Below are 25,779 nucleotides of genomic sequence, written 5' to 3' on the forward strand. Positions count from 1 at the left end.
TCGCATGCACCTGTTCCAGATGCCCTTTGGTGGAGCAAGACCGGATCGAACTAGAGGAGAAAATGATCGTTTGCCGTGGAGTCCTGTGGAGACCTGCTGAGCCTTTATGATCTCTGTGATAGGGATCCATCAGATCTGGTAAGCGGCTTTTCTATACACCATTTCTGCAGTCTGGATGAAGCGTGCTTCTTGCCCATACCGTTGATCACAGTTGTGTGTGTTTTCAGCCACCTTTAATTGGACTTTGTTTGTGTTTTTTTTTACACTGAATGATTTAAATTAAGTTTATTCACTTGCATCTCTATTTGCACATAAAAGGTTGCGCATTTGTACCCATTTTTGACGATATAGCATGTGAGACATACCTAGACATCTGTATCTCTGCAACAGAGCAAGAGTCACTGCCTGCTTGGCAGGTAAATATTATTCATCTTCCATTATAGGCTGGCTTTGGTTTCTTTTTTTTATGTAGCAACAGTTGGGGTTTAAGGTAATTCTTGTCTTAGTTCAGACATTAGGGTTTACTTAGAGCATTAGCTCAAACACGGCTGTACAAACATAATATATTTAAAGAAGGTGCTGCTTCTAGGTGTAAAAGGCAGTACAAGTTTCATTCATAAATTCTTCATGGAAATTAAACAGAGAAAGCTGCTAGGATGGAATTAAATGATGTGGCTTGTTGATCTAATATTTTCTCAGGTTGGTCAAATAAATCCTTACTGCTCAAATGTTTATAGAGAGAACTACCCTGGGACTTTGTGTAGCTGATGTGCATAAAATTTTACATATTCATGCGTCCTGGCTATTGCGCTGTAGTTTAATAAAACATGGGAGCTTAGTTTTGTATTCTATATGGACTTAATATACATAGACTGGCTGGTGTGCATATCTTTTTCAGATGTATTTGCTTTCATGCTTGCAGCTTGTGATTAACTAGATGAAATACTCATTGCATTTCTACTTGAATGTTTCATGCCTCCTTCTGAGTTCCTCTTCAAAGAAACATTTCTACAGCTGATCTGCCGATAGAGATTTTATATTAGAAAAACAGGATTAGCGGGAGAATTATGTGTGTTCATACAGAGTTGTCGAAAAAGAAAATATACATTCAGGCCTTCATCTTTCGCTGTAGACTAGTGCTGGTAATATGCCTCTTTGGGTTGAGAGTCAAAATCTACATACGGAAAATATATAAATTTTACTTTTTCATTCTGCCTTCACAACCTCCCTAAAGACTAAAATATGAAGCACAGGTAAAACTGAAAAAAAAAAAAAAGATTTCATATAAAAATATAATGTGCTCTTGTCTAGCCTCTTAGAAAAAGTTTCCTCCAAGGTGCACTTCTAAAATATTTATAAAATACTCCCAAGGAACATGTCTGTCACATATAACTATTTCATCAAAGATAATAGCCAGTTCTTACTCCTATTCTTAACAACAATTGTACCAATGCCTGTAATGCATGGAGATAGGAATCCTAAAGGTAAAAATTATCCTTAAAGCGGTGGTTCCCCTAAAAATAAACTTTTGACATTGCATTTGCTACATTAATTACAATTAGAATCGGCTGGTTTTATTGAAAAAATACCTCCGTACGTAGCGTTTGCTATATTCGTTCCCACCGCCACTTCCGGGTATGATGCTGGCGGTGGGCGTTCCTAATTGATGGACAGGCATCCGACCGACGCATCCATCGCATCACGAGATGCCGAAAGAAGCCGAACGTCGGTGCGGCTCTATACGGCGCATGCGCACCGACGTTCGGCTTCTTTCGGCATCTCGTGACGCGATGGATGCGTCGGTCGGATGCCTGTCCATCAATTAGGAACGCCCACCGCCAGCATCGTACCCGGAAGTGGCGGTGGGAACGAATATAGCAAATGCTACGTACGGAGGTATTTTTTCAATAAAACCAGCCGATTCTAATTGTAATTAATGTAGCAAATGCAATGTCAAAAGTTTATTTTTAGGGGAACCACCCCTTTAACCTCCCTGGCAGTCTGATTATGTCAGTATTTTTGAATGCCAAAGCGGTACAATTGTTTTGCATGGAAATTTGTTGTTTTATATTGCAGGTGTGTAATTCTTAGGAATAACTCAATTAAATCTGTCTAGAGTCTAGTAGACATCCTGGGTATAATATAGTTTGAAATACAAAATCATAAATTATAATATAAAAAATAATTCAAGATTTTCCTAGCTTGTGACGGAAAATATTAATTATATGAAGACAGGAGGCGAGTATCTTATGCATTATCTTTCTTTAATAATGCCCATAGCAGAAATACAACTTTTTCAGTGATTTCAAATAGAAAAACGTTTTAACTGAAAGAAAAGAAAAACTACAACACCCAGCAGCCCTCAGGCTGGGACTGCCAATCATGAGGCAGGACAGCCGGCATATAAGGGGCTGCCTCCTTAGAACCTTCCTCTTTCTTGAGGCGAATCGGCAGGTAGCCCGGAACAGCAAACAGTTCGAAAACACCGGGACCTTGGTAAACTGGACCTTCGGTACCGGATTCGGTCAACGGCATCCCGACTCCGGATCTGGAGCGCAGTAGGAATCTCCCTCTTCGGTCTGCGATGAACTAAAACCCATGGATCGAAACGGAACAGCAATCTCAACTCCCGGGGAGTATCAGCCTCCGACTTGCAGGGTGCGTGGTTCAACAGCCTAGAACGAGAGAGAGACAACACCGTGATAGGGTTGGGTCGGGAGAGAAGATACTCGCCTCCTGTCTTCATATAATTAATATTTTCCGTCACAAGCTAGGAAAATCTCGAATTATATATCAGACAGGAGGCTCATATCTTATGCAAGTTCAAAGCTATGACAATGTATATATAAATGATAGCAATCGGAACAACTACAAACTGATACAGATATGTGTTCCTCCGGTCTGAAGCAGAATTGGCGGAAGGTGGTCGGGACGACCAGTCCGCCGCTAGCTGTAAGTCCTAGAGGGAGCCGTTCGAGGTGACGACCCTAGTGATGGGCACCTAATGGGGTTATGTCAACCTTGCCCTAACCGTGACCGACCGTGCCCCTCTGGCCAGCGTAGCCGCGAAATCCAGAAACTGAGGATTGACGTAGGAGATAAGGAATTGAGAGAATTGCGAGGATCGCAGCGGGACCGTCAAGGGCTCGTAAGCCTGTATAGGGCAGAGCACGCCTAGTTGTGGATGCGCAGGGAAGAACGGGTAGAAAGTCGATGGAAGACCCGTCGCTGGCCTACACATGATGGAAAAAACCTGACTCAGTGAAATGAGACCCGACGCCTGGCTATGTCCAACGTCGTGAAGCCCGACACACGTATGGCGGAGTGAAGTGCGTTGAAACTTAACGCCTGTCAAAGTCGGTACACCCATGGATGTTCCCCCACCGGTAGTAAGACTACAAGGGAGCGTTAGGCTAGAGTCGCCGAGCGATAGATGTTAAGGGAGCCATAGGACCTCCCGGATTCCAAATAGTCCGTCAGATAGTTGGTCACTACAGGCAGACGTCCGAACAGGCCAACCTGTCCTTGATCACACCAACTAGCGTCCCCAGGTAGATCGAGATGTCAATCTAGTCCCGGGGCCCAGGTCCAAGCAAGGAGACCCCAGCTGAACTTTTAAAATTCGCTGTTCGCGACCGGCCCCCCCGAAGTCACCCAAGCGGGGCGAGGTAGGATGAGCGCCGTGAGTAGAGGGTGCAGATCCCCGTCCGGACTGGCAAGGAGATGAGGGGAGCGAGTAAACAACCCGGGAAGATCCATCGACATCCCCAGGAGGAGGGGAAGCCTTGGTTACGTCGGCCACCGCAGAGTGAACCGCACGACTGATGTTCTCATGTTTGTAAAGTGAAGGAGGACCCTGAAGGTCAACGAGAACGGGGGAACGCGTAATGTGTCCCCTGTGGCCGGGTTTCGGCGGAGGGCGTCCACAGAGTGCGCCACCGGATCCGGCCTCTGGTTGCAATAGCGCAGGAGAGACGAAAGACGAATAGTCCATAGTTTTCAGCAAGGATCCCATAGGTGAGCGAAGGTCAGGAGCATTGACCGGCGAAGCCACCAATCGCCGGAATCGATTGGGTAACGAGAATTCCAATCCGCCATCATATTGGAAGTGCTTGAGGCATATTCCGCAACCGGAACGATGTTGTGCTCCAGGTATATTGCCAGAAGTCTTTGGACGATCTGCTAGGATACTGGATCTGGGACCCCCCAAGCGATTGACGTACCGGACCGCGGTTACGTTGTCCATGCGCAGGAACACACAGTAGTTGGACTCGTGAGGCAGCAGATTCCTGACGGCAGGAAGGTCGCCAGAAGCTCTACGTGTTGACATGCAGCAGAGACTCCGCTGCGGGCCAAGTCCCTCTTGCGGACGAGGGACCGCACCGAGCACCCCGCCGAGGCGGATGGCATCCGACTCTATGACGAAGTCCGTCATGGAATTGAAGATGGTCTTGCCGTCCGATCGCCGGCCTGACGCAACCACCACCGTAGGTCCAGTATGGCTTCTGTGCCCAAAGCGATTTCGTCTGCACAGTGAAGCCCCTAGCGAAACGCAGGGCCCTGAGTTTCTGGAGGGCTCGATAGTGAAGGGGTGGTGCCGGAAAAATGGCCTGGATTTACGCCGATAACAGGCCGACTAGGCGATCCAATCCGCGTAAGGAGACCCGTAGTTTGCCCAGTAAGATACTGACCTCTTGCAGATGGCGGTCAATTGGTCATGGGTAGCCGAAGGACCGCTCGGCTGGTGTCCACCAAGAACCCGAAAAACTCTATCCCCTGCGATTGGGAGAGGCTAGATCCCTGTGATCTATGGGGAGTTGTCCGGGAGACGTGTTCATTCGCCAGGCGAGGAGGACGAGCTGTTAAGAGTAGGTCTTCCAAGTAGATAACCAACCTCACCCCTCTGAACCGGAGAGGTGAGATTTTACCGCAGGGCGATAACCTCCACCCTTACCTGGCCAGGAAGATGTTACTGAGGAAGCCCGGAGCCCTACCGACTTGTAATAACTTTATCAGCGTGGTCCCGAGTAGTATGCCCTCGGTGGTATGACCGGGGTCTGATTCGGCTAGGTGGAACCGCTGGGGATCAAGTCTCATTGAGCTTGAGCGGCGGTGTCCTGTCGGACACGTAATGTTCGTGCATCCTAGGAGGCAACTGCCCCTTGGGCCCAGCCCCTGAGTTGGACTGGGTCGAACGTTTGTTCAGCGGCAGTAGCCCGTTCAGTAAGGCGTAGGTTGTGGTGATAGGACCAAAAAGGTCTAAGACCCTGGACTGAATGGTCTGAAAGGACCCCTCTATCCTCTTTTGGGATACTTCTCGTGTTTGGTGAGATACCTCCAGAGTATGGGGTCCACCCCAGGAGTGTGCACGACCTTATTTGGCAATGGAAGGGGGTAGTACGCCCTCAATTTGTTGCGGTGGGGTTTACCGACCGATGTCCGGGTCCAGTATTGATATATATTGGGCCACCTCGGGTAGAGGTGCCCAGTCACCGGAGTGAGGATGGCAATCGCCCCCAGATCGACATGGCTCTCCATGAGAGTCCAATAGTGTTCCACCCTGGTCCACAGGGTTGGCGCCGTCATGAAGCGTCATGTGCCCACTGCTCAAATAGTCATCAACATCCTCATCCTCAGACTCAAAGGTGTTAGCCGCCTCGGACGACTCTGGAAGAGTCCATGAGTGGGTCTGGCTAGTCCGTCTAGCGGATCGCTGCCTCTGCCTGTGCATCTCCCCGAGGCTCGGGGTCGATCGGAGTCTGGGAGAGCAGTGGGTTGGCAGTCCTGGTGGGGTACTGCCTGGGGCATGTTATTTACTTCCCCTGCCGGGGAGTCGGGGGCCACAGAAATGTGGCGGTGTTTTGGAGACACCTAGTCCCTCTTAGGGGCGGTAAACCGTTGCCGGACGGTCCGGACGTAGGGGGCGCAGGCGGGTTGGGATAACCGACGCCAGGGCGGCCCGGACGGATCTACCGATCAGATATTTAGAAACCTGTGATAAATCATCTATTGGTATAATTTATTATTTATTTGTATAATTTTATACATTTCTATGTATATTAACATATTTATTTATTTATTTAATTGTTCAGAAGAGTACATGCCAGGGGAATAAATTCCCCAGAGACATAACCGATGATTAGTATAATATATTCATTAAATAATATTTCATTTATTTACATAATATGATCTATATTTCTAAAATATACATCATATATTTGTCATATCAAATTAATCATATAATCATAAAACACTTATTCACCAATATAATGTATTATTATTCATTTATTAAATGTATTCATTTGTTTGTGACAGTACAGTGAGGGGAGAGATTCCCCACCACAATGGAGCAAAGCATGAGGACCCGCGTCCTGGGTCTTGCATCGCACGCCGCACACTGGCGTAGCGATACAGGGGGGAGCGAGGTCCTGGCTTGTATAAATTATGTAATTTATTTGTTATTATATATATTTATTTTATTTAATTATTTATTTTGATTTGAATCTTTAAATTATCTATTTATGTATTTAAATTCAGATTAATTTATTACATTTTATTAAATTTATTCATTTATTGAAAGACAATGAGAATATCCATATATATATATATTTATTTATATATTTAAATATAGGTTATCTAGAAGATTTTATTCAAATTATTTGATTTACTGACAGTAGCAATACAAGGGGGAATTAAAAGAGATCTTCTTCAATTTAGGGCGCACGCTGGCAAGCTGTGTTGAGCAGACCCCCCTGGGGATTCGAACCTACGAGCCTATGGGGAACAGCCTTGCCAAGCCTGCATGCTAGCCACTAAGCTAGGAGCACTGCCACTGTAGAGGAGAACGATCGCAGTGCCTGCCTGCCTCCAACACCGCTGGGTTAGCTTGCGGTGGGAGGAGAGCCTGCGAGGAGAGTCTGACGGGGTTCAACTCCAGAGGCGAAGTCTCGCGAGACTACGGCCTCTGGAGTCCCTATTGAGCCAAGGGTTTGAGGGACAGAGCGGACGATGAGGTCCGCTCTCTCCCGACCCGCTCAGAGATTGGGGCGATGAGACTGTGAAGGAGGGGAGCGGCCGCGACAGAGGCCCCGCCCCCCGACAGAGCGCGCGAAGGCGAGCGTGGGGAAGAAGGAGGGGAGGGACAGTTGCCCAGAGATGGCGCCTGTTGAGGGAGCGAGGGAAAAAGCACGGACCCCTCATGGAGGAGCCGCAGCGCTCCGGCGCCAAGGAGGGGGAAGCCCAAGTCAGGATGACTGCAAGAAAAAATAAAGTACAGACATGGCTCGAATACAGCTACCTGACACCATTCGGTATCAGGGAAAAACAGACAAAAGGTGCAAAATCGGGGTATACCAGGGAAGAACTCCCCATATCCATAATCTTCCAATAAAACAATCAGAATTTCCAGCAAGAACCTACCTGACACCGGGACATCCGGTATCAGGGAGACAATATAAAATCACAAAATCGGGGAAATACAAGGGAAACCCCCAATATTCCACAATATTTAAACCTATGAATCAAAATTCCATAAAAGCACAAATCAAGCTTAAAGTTACATGAAATACTTATCTGTATGCTCTGCCATGAGCAGAAAGAAAGAGGAAGGTTCTAAGGAGGCAGCCCCTTATATGCCGGCTGTCCTGCCTCATGATTGGCAGTCCCAGCCTGAGGGCTGCTGGGTGTTGTAGTTTTTCTTTTCTTTCAGTTAAAACGTTTTTCTATTTGAAATCACTGAAAAAGTTGTATTTCTGCTATGGGCATTATTAAAGAAAGATAATGCATAAGATATGAGCCTCATGTCTGATATATAATTATAAATAATATAAAACATAATAATATTATAATAATAATACATTTTATTCAATAATTTAATGAAACCAAAAACACTGCAATTTGTGTATGTTATACTAACTAGACACTGCACATTGGTTGAATAAACATCCTGGGTATGAAATATTTTGAAACATGGGACTTCACAAAGTCTGATGTCACAATCAGGACAATAGAACCTGATTTCTTTTCTGATTTTCTTTCCACTGTCATCTCGCTATGAGCAACAAACCAAGCACATCCTTGTAGGTTCTGACTTTTTCTCAGTTGGTGGGATGTAGTCCATGAAGTGATGACAAGTTAGGCGTTCTGGGTTGACAATGCCAACAGCACAATGTCCAGCTCTATTCACAGCCATTGATGGTGTTTGGTGGTTCACAAAAATACGTTTGGCAAATTTCCAAATTAAGTCAGAATGAACCACAATGTCCCACTTCTTTTTTAAATGTTTTACTTTTAAAGTAATTTATTTTCAAGAAATAAGAAATAATATAAAGACAATAAATCACAATACATCTTAAGCCCTGTACACACGATTGGTTAGTCTGATGAAAACTGACCGATGGACCGTTTTTTTTCTCGTTTTCATCGAACGAACCGATCGTGTGTGGGCCCCATTGGTTTGTTTTCCATCGGTGAAAAATAATAGAAAATGTTTTAAAATTTTCCTATGGATAAAAAACTGATAGAAAAAAATGATCGTCTGTGTGGAAGTCCATCGGTCAAAAATCCACGCATTCTCAGAATCAAGTCGACGCATGCTCGGAAGCATTGAACTTCATTTTTCTCAGCACGTCGTAGTGTTTTACGTCACCACGTTGGACACAGTCAGATTTTTAAACCGATGGTGTGTAGGCAAGACTGATGAAAGTCTGCTTCATCGGATTAGATTCCATCAGATATCCGATCGTGTGTACAGGGCTTAAAGCGGAGCTCCACCCTAATTGCAAGATTACATTAATAGTACAGCCGATATTAAAAATGCTTAAAATGGTTGTTTATATTTTTCATATGTGTACAGTACCTTTACTGTCCAGATGCTTCCGGTCAGCACAACTGCGGGTATTCTTCGGGCATGAGGTCACTTCCCCTACCACGCAGTGTGCTCTGAGAGCTTCTCTCATAGCTCCCTGTGTTCCTGTTTAGACACAGACGCTGACGCCGCTGCTCCCCGCTGAGAGTGCGCTTGCGCGAGATCGAGCGGTGGATGCTGGGACAACAGCATCACCGCAACCAGGAAGTCCCTGCTTGTGGGATTCTAAGGCCCACAGTTAAAATGGCAACGGCGGACACAAAGGAATATAAGTGTATATTGCAGGCAGAAAGAGAGAGGAGCGGACATTGGAGACGAGATACGTGAGTTTATTTAAGCCCTGCAATTAACTATTTAACTACCCCCCAAAAAAAACGTATTTGCATGGGAGATCCGCTTTAAGTGTAATCAAGATAACTCCCGGAGAGATATAACAAAAAAGAAAAGAAAATCAACAACCTATAAGCGAATATAAACGGAAGAACAGGTAAAAATAAAAAGGAAGGGAAAAAAAGGGAAAAAATAACATTAGAGATACAAGAATATTGGTTAGGGTAGCTTAAAGGAGTTGTAAAGGAAACATTTTTTTTGCTGAAATGACTGTTTACAGGGTATAGAGACATAATAGTTAACTGATTCCTTTTAAAATTGATTAAAAATAGATAAAAATCAATCATATAATGTACCTCTAGTTTCGTTTTTGCATTTAGTTTCGTTTTTGCATGTTATCCTGCCTCTGTGCATGTACAGAGCCATAGAGCAGTGATTGTTTGGAAAATGAAACTAGAATCTCCCAGTACTGTGGTCATCAGGAAACAGACAATCAGGAAGTGTCCAGAACAGAGAAGAAATACAGCAACATCAGAGCAAAAACGAAAAATGAGGACATGAAACCAGGACTGCAGTAAGGTAAAGGAAGCTATTTAGCTAAAAAAATCCTTTAGTGACCCTTTAAGCATTAAATAAGAGGCTAGACTATGCCTAAGAGCCATATGAGGAATGAATATCCCTATCTCTCCGCCGCACCCCTATAGGCGTCAAGCTGTGCCCGAAGAGAGGACCTCCAATCCCCCACATTAACTTAAATTATAGTCTTTCTAGACTCAATTAAATAACAAAAAAATATCCAATATAACTCATCTGTAATTCTTCAAAAATATTGCTTATAACTATAATAATATTCAAGGATAAACCTGTAAATAGGATCCTTAAACACATCTCCGGGAGACTTATACAAGAGTACTAATAGAAAATAAAAGGTAAAGAAAAGGAAGAAAGGAAAGAGCAGAGAGTACATGCCTAGCTCCATAAAGATGAGTCTAGAGAGAATGTAGATACATCTCAACTAAGTGATATTCCAATATAATTAGCCCATGGTTCCCATATTTTTCCAAATTTCGCAGTGGTGTTATTTAGGATACTGGCCAGTTTCTCTTGAGTCATTATCCATGAGACTTTCCGAATGACATCAGAAACAAAGGGTTTTGATTTTTTCCATGCCTTGGCAACAGTTATTTTGGCCCCTGCAAGGATAAAATGAATAAGGATTTGGGTAAACTTAGGTATATGGGGCCAGATTCAGGTACAAATACGTTACGCAGCGGCGGCGTAACGTATCCCATTTATGTTACACTGCCGCAAGTTTACAGCGTAAGTGCCTGATTCACAAAGCTCTTACCTGTAAACTTGCAGCGGTGTAACGTAAATCCGCTCGGCGCAAGCCCGCCTAATTCAAATGGGGCGGGCACCATTTAAACTAGGAGCGTTCCCGCGCCGAACGTACTGCGCATGCTCCGTCCGTAAAATTACCCGACGTGCATTGCGCTAAGTGACATCGCAAGGACGTCATTGGTTTCTACGTTAACGTAAATGGCGTCCAGCGCCATTCACGGACGACTTACGCAAACGACGCAAATTTTAAAATTTCGACGCGGGAACGACGCCCATACTTAACATTGGCTAGGCCACCTAGCGGGCAGCCTTAGTTTTATGCGGCGTATCTCGACGGAAACTACGTAAATTTAGAGCGACGGGTAAAGCGTACATTCGTGAATCGTCGTAACTAGTCATTTGCATATTCTACGCCAACCGCAATGGAATTGCCACCTAGCGGCCGGCCTAGAATTGCATCCTAAGATCCGACAGTGTAAGTCAATTACACCTGTCGGATCTTAGGGCTATCTATGCGTAACTGATTCTATGAATCAGCCGCATAGATACGACGGGCGGATCACAGAGATACGACGGCGTATCAGGAGATACGCCATCGTATCTCTTTTGTGAATCTGGCCCACAGGGTATATGGGCGTTTAGGAGAGCAACACATGGAGACTTGGGAGCCTGGCACCCAGTTACCCTGAAGATCAAGCTAAAGACTTTTTTTCAAAAGAAATGGATCCTTGGCCATTCCCACCAGATGTGGGCCATTGAACCTAAAAGATGGCACCCTCTAAAGCAAGAAGGATACGAGGAAGGGTATATGGCGGCCAGTTTAGTGGGAGTAAGATACCATCAAGTTAATACCTTGATATTAGCTTCTGATAAATATATGTTTATAATACCTTTGAAGGATTTAGAGCATGCTTCTTGCCAGGCTTCCAGGCCCCAGCTGAACTAAAAATCTGTTTCCCAAGCTGTCATAAAGGTGGATTTCGTCATAGAGTGAGTAAGGGACGAATAAATTATAGAAATGTCTCTCATTGGCACAGTTCATATTCAGTAAATTGGAGAGGTAGAGATTTGTCCTTGCATAGAGAATTTAGGAATTGTGAGATTTGACATTTTTAAAAACCTTGTATCATATATTGTTTTATATGTAGCGAGCGCAAAAAATCTGCTTTGCATTGCATAGTGCTCGAGTTTTTGCCAGCAATGATGTAGATGTCAGCTCCCTTCGTTTTGTGGTTTCACTTCCTGTTTGAATGACACGCAGCGGCTCTGTTAAAAGCTCAGCCGTCTCTCATAGTCATTTAGAGACCCATGACTAAGTCGCGTGCCTAGTGACGTAACGCGTGGGGGAGGAGCCTATGTGACGGGACTACGATCCTAGTGAGGAGACCATCACACTGAGCGGCAACCTAACTCAGAGCCTGTGTTAATCGGCGGTTTTGTGAGTTTATACACCGTCGGTGTAGTTTCTTGTCCACTGTCCTTTGCCATACAATATTGTACTATGAGGCTTGTCCTCTCTTTTTTCTCTTTCCTATATATTGGAGCATTTCTGACTGGATCTTTGGGAAGGTCGATTTCTGTCTAATGAGAAGCAGTGAGAAGGAGACGCCAGCTGATCATCTATACGGCTGCATATGGGTTCATTTCATTTAACCCATTATGAACTCACTTTATTATCTCATTGGATAGAGTGTATTTTTTTCATAAGTGTTGTTGTTTCCTAGTCATAATATTCACTGTTTTTGATTAATACTTATACACTTTACTGTATTCACTCAGCACTAGTTAATATTAGCGCTATCTCCTATTCATTTCATATCTTTTTGGTTTTGTTCACCTATTGGATACGCAGCTTTTATTATTTGATATTTTTTGCTGTTTTTTTCCTATTTTTGGTTTTATATGGTAGCGCAGTAGTACCACTCCTTTTAAGCTATATGCACTGTTCTCATATAGTGGGTTTTTAATATTCCAATTTATATTGCTGGAGTGGGTGTTAATCCCTTCTATATATTTATGGTTAAAAATAAAAAATAAATTCCTTTGAGTTTTTTTTTTCACTTGTCACTTTGGTGTGGTTACCATTTTTACCATGTTATACCATTTTTTCATATACACACACATTTATATTTTCGCTTGTTAATGCGATTTTTTAGGTTGCGCATTATTTCTATTCTATCAGATCCTTGCAAGTATGACATTGGGAGAGTTCTCACTTGCCTGCAGTTAGGAGTAGAGATGAAGCTAGCCTTGAGCACTATCAATGGTCAGGTTTCGGCCTTGTCAGTTTTTTCCAAAGGCCGCTTGCCTTGCATTCCTTAGTTAGGGCTTTCATGCAAGGGGTAACACGGATGAATCAACTGATTAAATCACCTCTGTGCCCGTGGGATTTAAATCTGGTTCTGTCGGTCCTTCAGGAGCCTCCCTTTGAGACAATGGATGAGGTTCCGTTGGTCCTTGTGACAAAGAAATTCGATATTTTGGTTGCGGTCACTTCCGTAAAAGGAATTTCTGGAGTTGGCAGCTTTCTCTTGTAAAGAGCCATTTTTGGTGGTTCATAAGGACAAGGTGGTGTTACGTCCTCGCCTATGCCATGTTCTGCAGAGGAAGAATTATTACTTTCTCTTGATGTAGTAAGGGCGGTTAACTTCTATCTGGAAGCAACTGCCCAGATACATAGAACTGACACTTTGTTTTGCCAGAAGGCCCCAGAAGGGGGCAGGCAGCATCAAAATCGACCATTTATAGATGGATTTGTCAAGTCATCCTTCAGGCTTGAGATTTAAGGGGGAAGATCCCGACCTTTCCTCCTAGAGCGCACTCTACCAGAGCAGTTAGCAAGGCTGCAACATGGTCATCATTACATACATTCACAAAATTCTACAAGGTAGATGTAGATCAGCAAGAGGATGCCGCCTTTGGGCGCAGTGTACTGCAGGCAGTAGTATAGGTCCTTATGTCTGGCAGCGGTCTGCTTTACTTTTGTGTCTCCCTCCCCTCAGACGGCATTGCTTTGGGACATCCCATATAGTAATTACTATTGTGCTCTGTGTCCCGTGATGTACGAAAAAGAAAATAGGATTTTTATAACAGCTTACCTGTAAAAAAAAATTCTTGGAGTACATCACGGGACACAGAGGTCCCTCCCTTCTTATTGGGATATTTATATATTGCTTTGCTACAAAAACTGAGGTACTCCCAGTGTGGGAGGGGTTATATAGGGAGGGGGACTTCCTGTCTTGATTATGCCAGTGTCCATCACCTGAAGGTGGGCGTATAACCCATATAGTAATTACTATGCTGCTCTGTGTCCCGTGATGTACTCCAAAAAAATGATTTTACAGGTAAGCTGTTATAAAAATTCTATTTTTTTTTAGATTTGTACAATTACTTTTGACCAGGCTTCCTATGATTTATTGAGTTGATATACATTGAGAAAATGCATAATGTTCTGAAATTACTTAAAGTAATATTAAAGTCTTGGCTTTTCTTGTTTAAAAATAACAAACATTTTATACTTACCTGCTCTGTGCAGTGGTTTTGTACAGAGCAGCCCATATCCTCCTCTTCTCTGGTCCCTTGCTGGCACTCCTGGTCCCTCCCTCCTGCTGAGTGCCCCAAAAGTATGCAGCTTGCTATGGGGCACCCGAGCCGAGCCACTGCTCTGGGCGTCCATTCAAACACAAAGCCGTGGCTTGGCCACGACCCCTCTTTCTCCTTATTGGCTTACTGACTTTGATTGACAGCAGCTGGAGCCAATGGTGCCCACTGCTGTTTCTCAGCTAATCAGGAGGGAGAGTCACCGACAGTCGAGTCTCTTGTGCAACATTGATGGATTGAGACGGGGCTCAGGTAAGTTTCAGGGACTGCTGCATACAGAAGATGTTTTATCTTAATGCAGAGAATGCATTAAGATAAAAAAAAAAACCTTCTGCCTTCAGAACCACTTTAAGGTCTGGATAAAAGGCCCTATATTACTATATGATATGGATAAAAACCCATATCATTATTTTAAATGTAAATATTTAAATATGTATTTTTAAGGTTCTTGGCATTCCCATGCATTGGAAACCCAAGACTAAGATAGTTATTGTCAAGGGATTGATTCAGATAGTGTACGTCAAAAGTTATTATTTTTTTTTCAATGCGGATTTCTCCTTGTTACGCACATGTGATGTTGGTACACCATTATATGAGTAGAACAGTAAGATTTTATATACTTTATTTTCCTTTTAAACATAGAGTCCCGGATTCACGTAGAGCGGCGTATATTTGTGCGGGCGTAGCGCATCTCATATACGCTGCGCCGACGTAACATTGAGAGGCAAGAACAGTATTCACAAAGCACTCGCTCCCAACATTGCGCCGGCGTAACGTAAATTGTCCGGCGTAAGCCCGCCTAATTCAAAGTAGGAAGGAAGTGGGCGTGATCCATTTAAATGAAGCTTAACCCCATGCAAATGATGGGCCGAAGGAACGACGCATGCGCGCATGCTCAGAATCACGTTGCATATACTCCCTAAGATACGACTGCTCAATGCCTACGATGTGAACGTAACCTATGCCCAGCCCCATTCACGGACGACTTACATAAACTACGTAAAATACGACAGCTGTTCCGTCGTCCATACCCTAATATGACTTACACCTGCTTTATGTGGAATAACTTTACGCCGGACGTACGCCTTACGTAAACGGCATAGCTTACTGCGACGGGCGTATGTACGTTCGTGAATCGGTGTATCTCGCTCATTTACATATTCGACGCGTAAATCAATGAAAGCGCCCCTTGCGGCCAGCGTAAATATGCGCCCAAGATACGACGGCGTAGGAAACTTACGTCGCTCGAATGGCGCATCCGTGCACTTACGTGGCTTATCAGTAGATACGTCGGCGTAAGTGCTTTAAGAATCCGGGCCAGACTTTTTAGTATAGCAGCTATGAATATACAGGTAAGCATACTGCATGCTATGAAATCCATAGCACCACCTATTGTTTAGAAATGCTAATATGATATATTTACATGTAATGCTTCAAACTTATCTGGCCAAAACATTTTTTTTTTATAAGTCTGAACCTAATTTAAAAAAGATAAAAAAAAAAAAAACACACTACACATTACAGATAGATACAAATACAAAATAAATACAAATATAAATACCTGAGAAATAAATGTGCATGTGTCATATGTTGTATAAAGATAGAATCAAAATAAAAATTTGTAATAAAACTCAAAATCTAATGGTTCTTGGAAAATTGTTCTCACTAATAACATAAATGTATTTTGAGGTTTAATTAAACCATTCTTCTGTAAAACTAAATCTGAGCTCTTTTGTTATGTTTCAGCACTTTTCATGTTTTTTTTTTTTACTTGGATGGCTAATTGAAAAAAATGGTTTACTCAATCTTATTTTGCATTGCTTTTATTACTCCAATACCACAGTACGTTCGTGAATCGGTGTATCTCGCTCATTTACATATTCGACGCGTAAATCAATGAAAGCGCCCCTTGCGGCCAGCGTAAATATGCGCCCAAGATACGACGGCGTAGGAAACTTACGTCGCTCGAATGGAGCCAAATTTTAGGCGTATCTTACTTGAAGAATCAGGCGCATAGATACGATGGCGCATCCGTGCACTTACGTGGCGTATCAGTAGATACGTCGGCGTAAGTGCTTTAAGAATCCGGGCCAGACTTTTTAGTATAGCAGCTATGAATATACAGGTAAGCATACTGCATGCTATGAAATCCATAGCACCACCTATTGTTTAGAAATGCTAATATGATATATTTACATGTAATGCTTCAAACTTATCTGGCCAAAACATTTTTTTTTTTATAAGTCTGAACCTAATTTAAAAAAGATAAAAAAAAAAAAAAAACACACTACACATTACAGATAGATACAAATACAAAATAAATACAAATATAAATACCTGAGAAATAAATGTGCATGTGTCATATGTTGTATAAAGATAGAATCAAAATAAAAATTTGTAATAAAACTCAAAATCTAATGGTTCTTGGAAAATTGTTCTCACTAATAACATAAATGTATTTTGAGGTTTAATTAAACCATTCTTCTGTAAAACTAAATCTGAGCTCTTTTGTTATGTTTCAGCACTTTTCATGTTTTTTTTTTTTACTTGGATGGCTAATTAAAAAAAATGGTTTACTCAATCTTATTTTGCATTGCTTTTATTACTCCAATACCACAGCCATCCTCCCAGAAAAACACAGCTTAAAGATCACGGGCCAAATTCTCAAAAACTGTGCGTAACTTAAATTTCAGCAGTTAAGTTACACTGACTTAAAATTTCTACCTAAGTACCTGATCGTCAAAGCACTTAGGTAGAAATTACACGCAGTGTAACTTAAGTGCCGCCGTCGTAAGGCGGTCCTCCTCTCCTGGGGGCGTTTAAAATTTAAATGAGGCGCGCTCCCGCGCCGGCCGTACTGCGCATGCGTGTGACGTCATTTTCCCGACGTGCAGCGCGCGAACGTAATTAACGCCGGTCGGCTTTGAGAATTTCGACGGGACACTAAAGTTGCGACGGGTGAAAAAAAAAGACGCGCCGGGAAAACAAATAATTATAAAAAAAAATGACAGCGTCGCTCAGCATGCATTCCTGAGAGGGTGAACTCCATGCCAATTTTCAAAGAAAAAACCGGCATGGGTTCCCCCCCCAGGAGCATACCAGGCCCTTAGGTCTGGTATGGGTTGTAAGGAGACCCCCCCACGCCGAAAAATTGACGTAGGGGGTCCCCCTACAATCCATACCAGACCCGTATCCAAAGCACGCTACCCGGCCGGCCAGGAATGGGAGTGGGGACGAGCGAGCGTCCCCCCCCCTCCTGAGCCGTGCCAGGCCGCATGCCCTCAACATGGGGGGGTTGGGTGCTCTGGGGCAGGGGGGCGCACTGCGGGCCCCCCCACCCCAGAGCACCCTGTCCCCATGTTGATGAGGACAGGACCTCTTCCCGACAACCCTTGTTATTGGTTGTCGGGGTCTGCGGGCGGAGGCTTATCGGAATCTGGGAGTCCCCTCAAATAAGGGGGCCCCCAGATACCGGCCCCCCACCCTAAGTGAATGGATATGGGGTACATCGTACCCCTATCCATTCACCTGGAGGCAAAAAGTAAAATGTAGTAAACACACAACACAAGGCTTTTTAAAATATTTTATTATTCTGCTCCGGATGCCCCCCTGTCTTCGTTATTAGCTCAATTACCAGGGGGGGCTTCTTCTTCCGCTCTCCGGGGGTCTTCTCCGCTCTCCGGGGGTCTTCTCCGCTCTCCGGGGGTCTTCTCCGCTCTCCGGGGGGGCTTCTCCGGACTCCGGGGGGCTTCTTCCATCTTCTCCCCTCTTCCGCTCTTGACTCGGCGAACCCCGGTTCTTCTGCAGCTCTCCGGTGCCTTCTTCTTCAGCGCTGGCTGCCTGCTATGTTTGTGTTAGCTCGATTTCAAACAGGCAGCCGGCGCGGTCTTCTGTGGCGTCAGGGTCTTCTGGTCTTCTGTTCTTCCGATGTTGCCTCGTCGCCGGTTGTCGCTGTAATGATGGAAGCGCGCCTTGCATCCCATTTATATAGGCATCACCATCCCATCATGCTCCGGTAGGTACCCACGTGGTGGGTGCCTACCCACGTGCACCCACCACGTGGGTACCTACCGGAGCATGATGGGACGGCGATGCCTATATAAATGGGATGCAAGGCGCGCTTCCATCATTACAGCGACAACCGGCGACGAGGCAACATCGGAAGAACAGAAGACCAGAAGACCCTGACGCCACAGAAGACCGCGCCGGCTGCCTGTTTGAAATCGAGCTAACACAAACATAGCAGGCAGCCAGCGCTGAAGAAGAAGGCACCGGAGAGCTGCAGAAGAACCGGGGTTCGCCGAGTCAAGAGCGGAAGAGGGGAGAAGATGGAAGAAGCCCCCCGGAGTCCGGAGAAGCCCCCCCGGAGAGCGGAGAAGACCCCCGGAGAGCGGAGAAGACCCCCGGAGAGTGGAGAAGACCCCCGGAGAGCGGAAGAAGAAGCCCCCCCTGGTAATTGAGCTAATAACGAAGACAGGGGGGGCATCCGGAGCAGAATAATAAAATATTTTAAAAAGCCTTGTGTTGTGTGTTTACTACATTTTACTTTTTGCCTCCAGGTGAATGGATAGGGGTACGATGTACCCCATATCCATTCACTTAGGGTGGGGGGCCGGTATCTGGGGGCCCCCTTATTTGAGGGGACTCCCAGATTCCGATAAGCCTCCGCCCGCAGACCCCGACAACCAATAACAAGGGTTGTCGGGAAGAGGTCCTGTCCTCATCAACATGGGGACAGGGTGCTCTGGGGTGGGGGGGCCCGCAGTGCGCCCCCCTGCCCCAGAGCACCCAACCCCCCCATGTTGAGGGCATGCGGCCTGGCACGGCTCAGGAGGGGGGGGGACGCTCGCTCGTCCCCACTCCCATTCCTGGCCGGCCGGGTAGCGTGCTTTGGATACGGGTCTGGTATGGATTGTAGGGGGACCCCCTACGTCAATTTTTCGGCGTGGGGGGGTCTCCTTACAACCCATACCAGACCTAAGGGCCTGGTATGCTCCTGGGGGGGGAACCCATGCCGGTTTTGAATTTAAAAATTGCCGTGGAGTTCTCCCTCAGGAATGCATACCAAATGCCGTCGCTGAAATGGGCCTTTACAAGGTTTGGCTAACTTTCCACATTGTAAACCCAGCCCTAATTTTGCGCCGGCAAATTCGGAACTTAGGCAGAAATCAAAGTGCTGAAATGCTTTGAAAATCTACTTAAGTCCTCATTTGCATACGCAAAGCTGGATTTCAATGAGAAATGCCCCCAGTGGCGGATGCGGTACTGCATCCTAAAATCTGACCGTGTAAGTGTCTTACACATGCCGGATTTTCTGCCTAACTTTGGAAAAAGCCTTTTGAGAATCGTTTCCAAAGTTAGGCACAGACTGAACAGCAGTTAAGTCTGCGTATCTCTTTTGAGAATTTGGCCCCACATTTTTAAACATTGTCTGCAATCGTTAAATTGGAACCTTATCCAAGTCTGATTATTTAATTTTATTGTGTTTTTGTAATGATCATGAATTCTTCAATTTAATAGTACATTCATGCATGTCCTGTAAATATTTAATTCCTTGTCAGTATATTTCCAACACAGAGAAAATATTTTTTTTTTTTCAATATGTTTGTGTTATAGGTAATATTTTTAAATAAACAGAGTGATGCAATTTACTTTGATTTAGGATTCTATAAACAAATACTTATTTCACTTAATCGAATTCAAGGCAAATTATTAAACACATTCTTCTGCTCCGTAATTGATATTAATATTATTTCTTATTGTATAAAACAGTCAGTAGATAACATACTGCAGAGACTGTTAGAAAAATAATCTGTTGTATATAACTAGGAGGAAAGAAACATAAAAAGATAAAAAAAATCCACCACTTAACCATTGATATATACCAGGCTACTATACTGTAAGGCCTCGTACACACGGACGGACTGTCCGATGAAAACGGTCCGCCGGACCGTTTTCATCGGACATGTCCGCTGCCGGATTTTGGTCTGATGGTTGTACACACCATCAAACCAAAATCCCTGCGTACAGGATACGCCGTGACGTGGCCGCGCCGTCGCCACGACGATGACGCGGCTACGTGCGCGACCCTGGAAGGTCAATGCTTCCACGCATGCGTCGAATCACTTTGACGCATGCGAGGGCTTTCGGCCGAGCGGACATGTCCGGTAAGATCGTACAGACGACCGAACATGTCCGACGGACAGGCTTCCAGCGGACATGTTTCTTAGCATGCTAAGAAACATTTGTCCGCTGGAAACCTGTCCGATCCGCCGGAAAATTGTCCGGTCGTACATACAGACGACCGAACATGTCCGCTGAAACTGGTCTGCGGACCAGTTTCAGCAGACATGTTCGGTCGTGTGTACGAGGCCTAAGTGTTAGCCCAAATCCTAAGTCACGTATATCACAACAAGGTCCAGCACTATATAGGGGGCCAGCATGAGGAGGTAGGGAAGAAAAAAAATGCAAAAAATTACCTTTTTGCGACTTTACCAAAACTAGTGCATGCCCTGGCCACTAGACAGTTATTTCACTGTCAGATCAATATGCAACATAATATAACTTTTATTGTTGAGTTGGTATAGAGGTTAAAGCTGGTAATGATGGAGGGGCTTGGAGATTAGACATTGTCCAGCCTGGAATTGATAGCGGAGGGACCTTTAGAAAAAGTAAAAGGTCAGGGAATTGTTGTGGCATCCGAAGAAAAAAGTGTGGCTCCCTTTTCAAGTTTGTAGATGAAATTGAAAGCCCCCATCAATAACCCTCTCCTAAAGCTTGATACACTTCCAGAAGTTGTTTCAGAAGATGGAACGTTGCTAATGTACACCTCAAAACATCTGAGAGAATCTGTATATTGTTGCCCTTGCATTCCATAGTACCTCTCAATCAGGCCTTATGCACAATTTCCTCTTTAAAGCCTCATACATACAATCGGATTTTCCGCAGACAAAGCGTAACTTTTGTCCGAAGGGCGTGTGCCTGGATTTTGTTTTGCATACAAACGGCACACAATTGTTGGCCATAGTGATGTACTAGACGTACTACATGTTTTTTCAGCTTTTTAATACCACTTTTTGGGCACCTTTTGCTAATGTTGTGTTTGGTGAGTATTGCTTCCGAGCATTGCGTGTTTGTACTTTGGACTTTTGTCCGACGGACTTGTATACACACGATCGGAAAATCTGACAACAGACCTTTGTCATTGGAAAATTTTAAAGCCTGCCATCCAACATTTGTCCACGGAAAATCTGACAATTGTCTGATGGAGCGTACAAACGGTTGGATTTTCAGCCAACAGTCTATCAACACACAATTGCCGTCAGAAAATGTGATTGTGTGTACGAGGCTTTAGGATACAATAAAGAAAACATAAAACATATCTTGGGCCATATTCTCAAATAATTTACGCTGGCGTATCAGCAGATACGCCGACGTAAGTCCGATCCTATGTTTAAGTGAATTCTCAAACTGAGATACACTTAAACATGCCTAAGATACGACGGCCTGCGCCGTTGTATCTTAGGCTGCAATATTTACGCTGACCGCTAGGTGGCGGTCAGCGTAGAATATGCAAATGACTAGTCACGCCGATTCTCTAACGTACGCTTGCCCGCCGTAGTGTTTTAACGTAGTTTCCGTAAGCGATACGCGGCGTAAAGATAAACATGCCCCCTAGGTGGCGTACTCAATGCTAAGTATGGCCGTCGATCCCGCGTCGAAATTTGAAAATTTAACGTCGTTTGCGTAAGTCGTCCACGAATGGCGCTGGACGCCATTTACGTTACAGTCAAAACAAATGACGTCCGTGAAACGTCATTTAGCGCAATGCACGTCGGGTAATTTACCCGACGGGGCATGCGCATTACGATCGGCGCGGGAGCGCGCCTAATTTAAATGATCCACGTCCCCTACCAGGATCATTTGAATTAGGAGGGCTTGCGCGGGTGGACTTTACGCGACGCCGCAGCAAGTTTACAGGTAAGTGGTTTGGGAATCAGGCACTTGCCACTTAAACTTGCGGCGGCGTAACGTAAAAGACATACGTTCCGCTAGTGTTGCTCACGAATATTCGCATTGCGAATATTCGACTCGAATATAGCATATTCGAGAAATCGCGCTATATTTCAAATTTCGCGGTGAATATTCGCAATTCCGAATATTCGCATTTTTTCAATTTGATTTTTAAAACAGATCACATCCTATCGACGTCTAAAAGCATTGCTGGTATGATTAGAGACCCTGGGCCGAGTAGCTAAGCTGAGGCGATCCTTTTATGTTGCCAAATTGAAAAAAAAAAAAATAGCGATTTTTCGCTATTGCGAATGCGAAAATGATTGCGAATTTTCGATAACTGTGGTAGGAGAACTCTGATTGTCTCTGATGCAAAAGGGGGGGGCTTTGTGTATGTTTCTGTTATGAATATTTGTATGTTTGATATTATTTTTTTTTGTAAGAAGGAAAAAATTGCGCATACCTTAAAAAAGGGGAGAATACAGCAGCAACTCAAAAATGTTATACAACATAAATTAATACAAGACAGAAAATGGAGTCGCTCTACAAGAATAAAAAATATGTCTAGTGACAAGACATGTGGGCAAATTATAAAATAAGCAAGCGCAAATAACTTGTGAAATACACAGTGAAACAAATATATAAAGAAATATAGTCCCAATAATAGAAAAATAATCTTTCATAAAAATGTCTTTGATATGTGAAGTGAAAAAAAGTCCAAAGCATGCAGCATGAACGTGTTCAATCTTCAAGGTGTTTGATTGACAAATGGCTGTGACAGATGGATAGAGTAAAGAATCACCACCAATGCAAAACACTTTTTATTTTGTATTGTAAAATATCACGAATATTCTGAGCCAATCAGAGTGCTCCTTCCGCATTTGCCCAATATTCGCAATTATTTTGTATTGTAAAATATCACGAATATTCTGAGCCAATCAGAGTGCTCCTTCCGCATTTGCCGAATATTCGCAATTATTTTGTATTGTAAAATATCAAGAATATTCTGAGCCAATCAGAGTGCTCCTACAGCATTTGTCGAAATTGCGCAATAAATATCGCATTCGCATGTTGCGATATTTCGATAAAATATCACAAATATTCTGAGCCAATCAGAGCGCTCCTCCAGCATTTCTCGAAATTGCGCAATAAATATCGCATTCGCATGTTGCGATATTTCGATAAAATATCACGAATATTCTGAGCCAATCAGAGTGCTCCTACCGCAGTTATCAAAAAATCGCAATTATTTTCGCATTCGCAATAGCGAAAAATCGCAATCATTTAATTTCGATAAAATATCACGAATATTCGAATTTAGCGAATATATCTCGAATATTCGAATATATATTCGAGATATATCGCGAAATCGAATATGGCATATTCTGCTCAACACTACGTTACGCCGCCTCAGATCTTTAAGAATATGCCCCCTACTAGTTCTTAACATTTCTGCATTATGATGGGTGCTGTGAGAAGCTGACACATGATGCAGCTTATCCAAATCATTTTTTTTGTAGATACAATATGTCACAGTTCAAAACAGTACTAAGGATGACTTGCACTGATGAGCGAAGATCTACTTTACTTGATGCTTCAGGCACCCCTTCATTTTTAGGTTATTTTGTCTACTTTTATTCTTGAAATCATGTTCCTGTAAAAGCAAAAAAAACTGTTGCTGGCCTTGTTGCTGATCTTGTTGCTGCGAGGAGCTGACACATGATGTAGCCTATCCAAATGTTTTTTTGTAGATATGTCTGGTTCAGAACAGTACTAAGGATGACTTGCAATGAGGATCGTATATCTACTGTACTTGATGCTTCCGGCACCCCCTAATTTTTAGGTTATTTTGTCTTTTTTTATTCTTGAGATCCTGTTCATGTAAAAGCAAAAAAGACAGTTGCTGATCTTTTTGCTTGCATAAAGTATGCGCTCTAGTGCATATTGGTGTTCTCAGCTTCCAAATGTAGACCGTGAAGGGGAACTCTTCAACTTCCACCGTCTCATCCATTATAATCTTGATCTGACCTGTGAAATTCAGCCAGTTCCTGTTTAGTAAATAGAGTAGCTAAAATTATTTTAATCTGAGAATCTATAGGAAGGTTGGATGGATCAAATGCATTTGATACTGCGTCTCTCTCTCTCTTTCTCTTCCCTTCCAACTCTGTAATGTGAACTGACAGAGAGTTTGACTGGGAAGCCCCTGGTGATGACTTCTTGGGGGGGGATCCAGTTTGCTCACCTCAATCACCAACTTTGTCACCATAACCTTTTCCATCTCTGCCACGGCTGCTGGCCAGCAATGATTCCATGCAGTGCTGATGTCCCTGCTGTGCTCAATATGTCAGCATCTGCCCTGCTTTTAAGCTGCACTGGCGCTATTAGTCACACCTGGATCCGAGAGTACTGAAGGGGCTGAAGGAACTGCAAAAAGGTTGGATAGTGATAACGAGAAAGATCCCACACACATCTGTGCAGCAGCACTACAGCTTGTAGCAGGGTGGGCGAATAGGTAAGAAGCCACCACCAAAGCATGTGGTGCTCAGTAGGCTCCCTGGCTATTTTTGCTTCTACCCCTCCTCCTGTGGCAGGTTAGATTGGAATTAGCAGTCTCTTTCCTTGCATTTACATATGGAAACTTGCAATGTATTAGCTGACATGGAGTTGATCTGGAGGAAGGTCCAGAGCTTATATGTATATGTTTATATATACTGCAGCACGTTTGATAAATTAAATTATAAAACATGATGGGGGGGTTGCATGGTAGGTCATGCATATCAAAGTGTATGCATATAATTAAATATGTGTATCTTGTATATTTTTAATATATATTTTTTTCTGATCCTTGTGGTCTCCTAATAACAAGAGGCATATCTTCTCCTTGAGACTCCACACTTTCTCCATTTCTTATTGTATGTCTCATGGAAGATTCTACTAAAATTAGGTTTTATCATGAGATTTAATCATTGAAGCATGTTTTGTTGGCTTGCCTGTAACTATTTGTCTGCCTTTGCCTACCACTTTCCTTCATAGGACAATGCACACTCGCCCCCATTGAGAGCGGAGAGATGTGTATATTTGGCTAAATTTTGTTTATTTTTTTAGTTTTACTTGCATTCTCTTTTTTATACTATTCTAATACATACCTGGTCTGGTAATTACCTTTACTGCCATCTTTATACATAGCTAGCGAGCCCTTCTTCTCTTTACTGAAATGGGAATTAATGACCCAGAAAGGTTCTGCAAGAGCTTTGGAGAATGAAGGTCCAATTTGCATATCTTCAAGAAACGCACCTTAATGAAGCCAAACCCTTGAAATTAGGTGATCTTGTATTTCCTCGCTCATTTCACAGTTATTCTAGTAAATCAAAGTCTTTTGACATCACTATCACTTTTTCTAGACACTACATTGTACCCCTACCATTTCACAAAGGAAGTGTAAATAGTTGTAAAAAACACACACACACACACACTGTAGAAAAAAGTCCTTTATGGATAAAAAATAAAAAATAAATCCAGCGGTGGTAATCCACTCGGTCCCGGCTCCCTGCTCCAACGTTGTCGGTATCCTGCGACGGGTGATCTCCTCTCCGGTCCAGCGATGAGAAGATCATCCGAGATCCAGAGCG

Source organism: Rana temporaria, chromosome 8 (genome assembly GCF_905171775.1).
Source record: "Rana temporaria chromosome 8, aRanTem1.1, whole genome shotgun sequence".
NCBI lineage: Eukaryota > Metazoa > Chordata > Amphibia > Anura > Ranidae > Rana > Rana temporaria.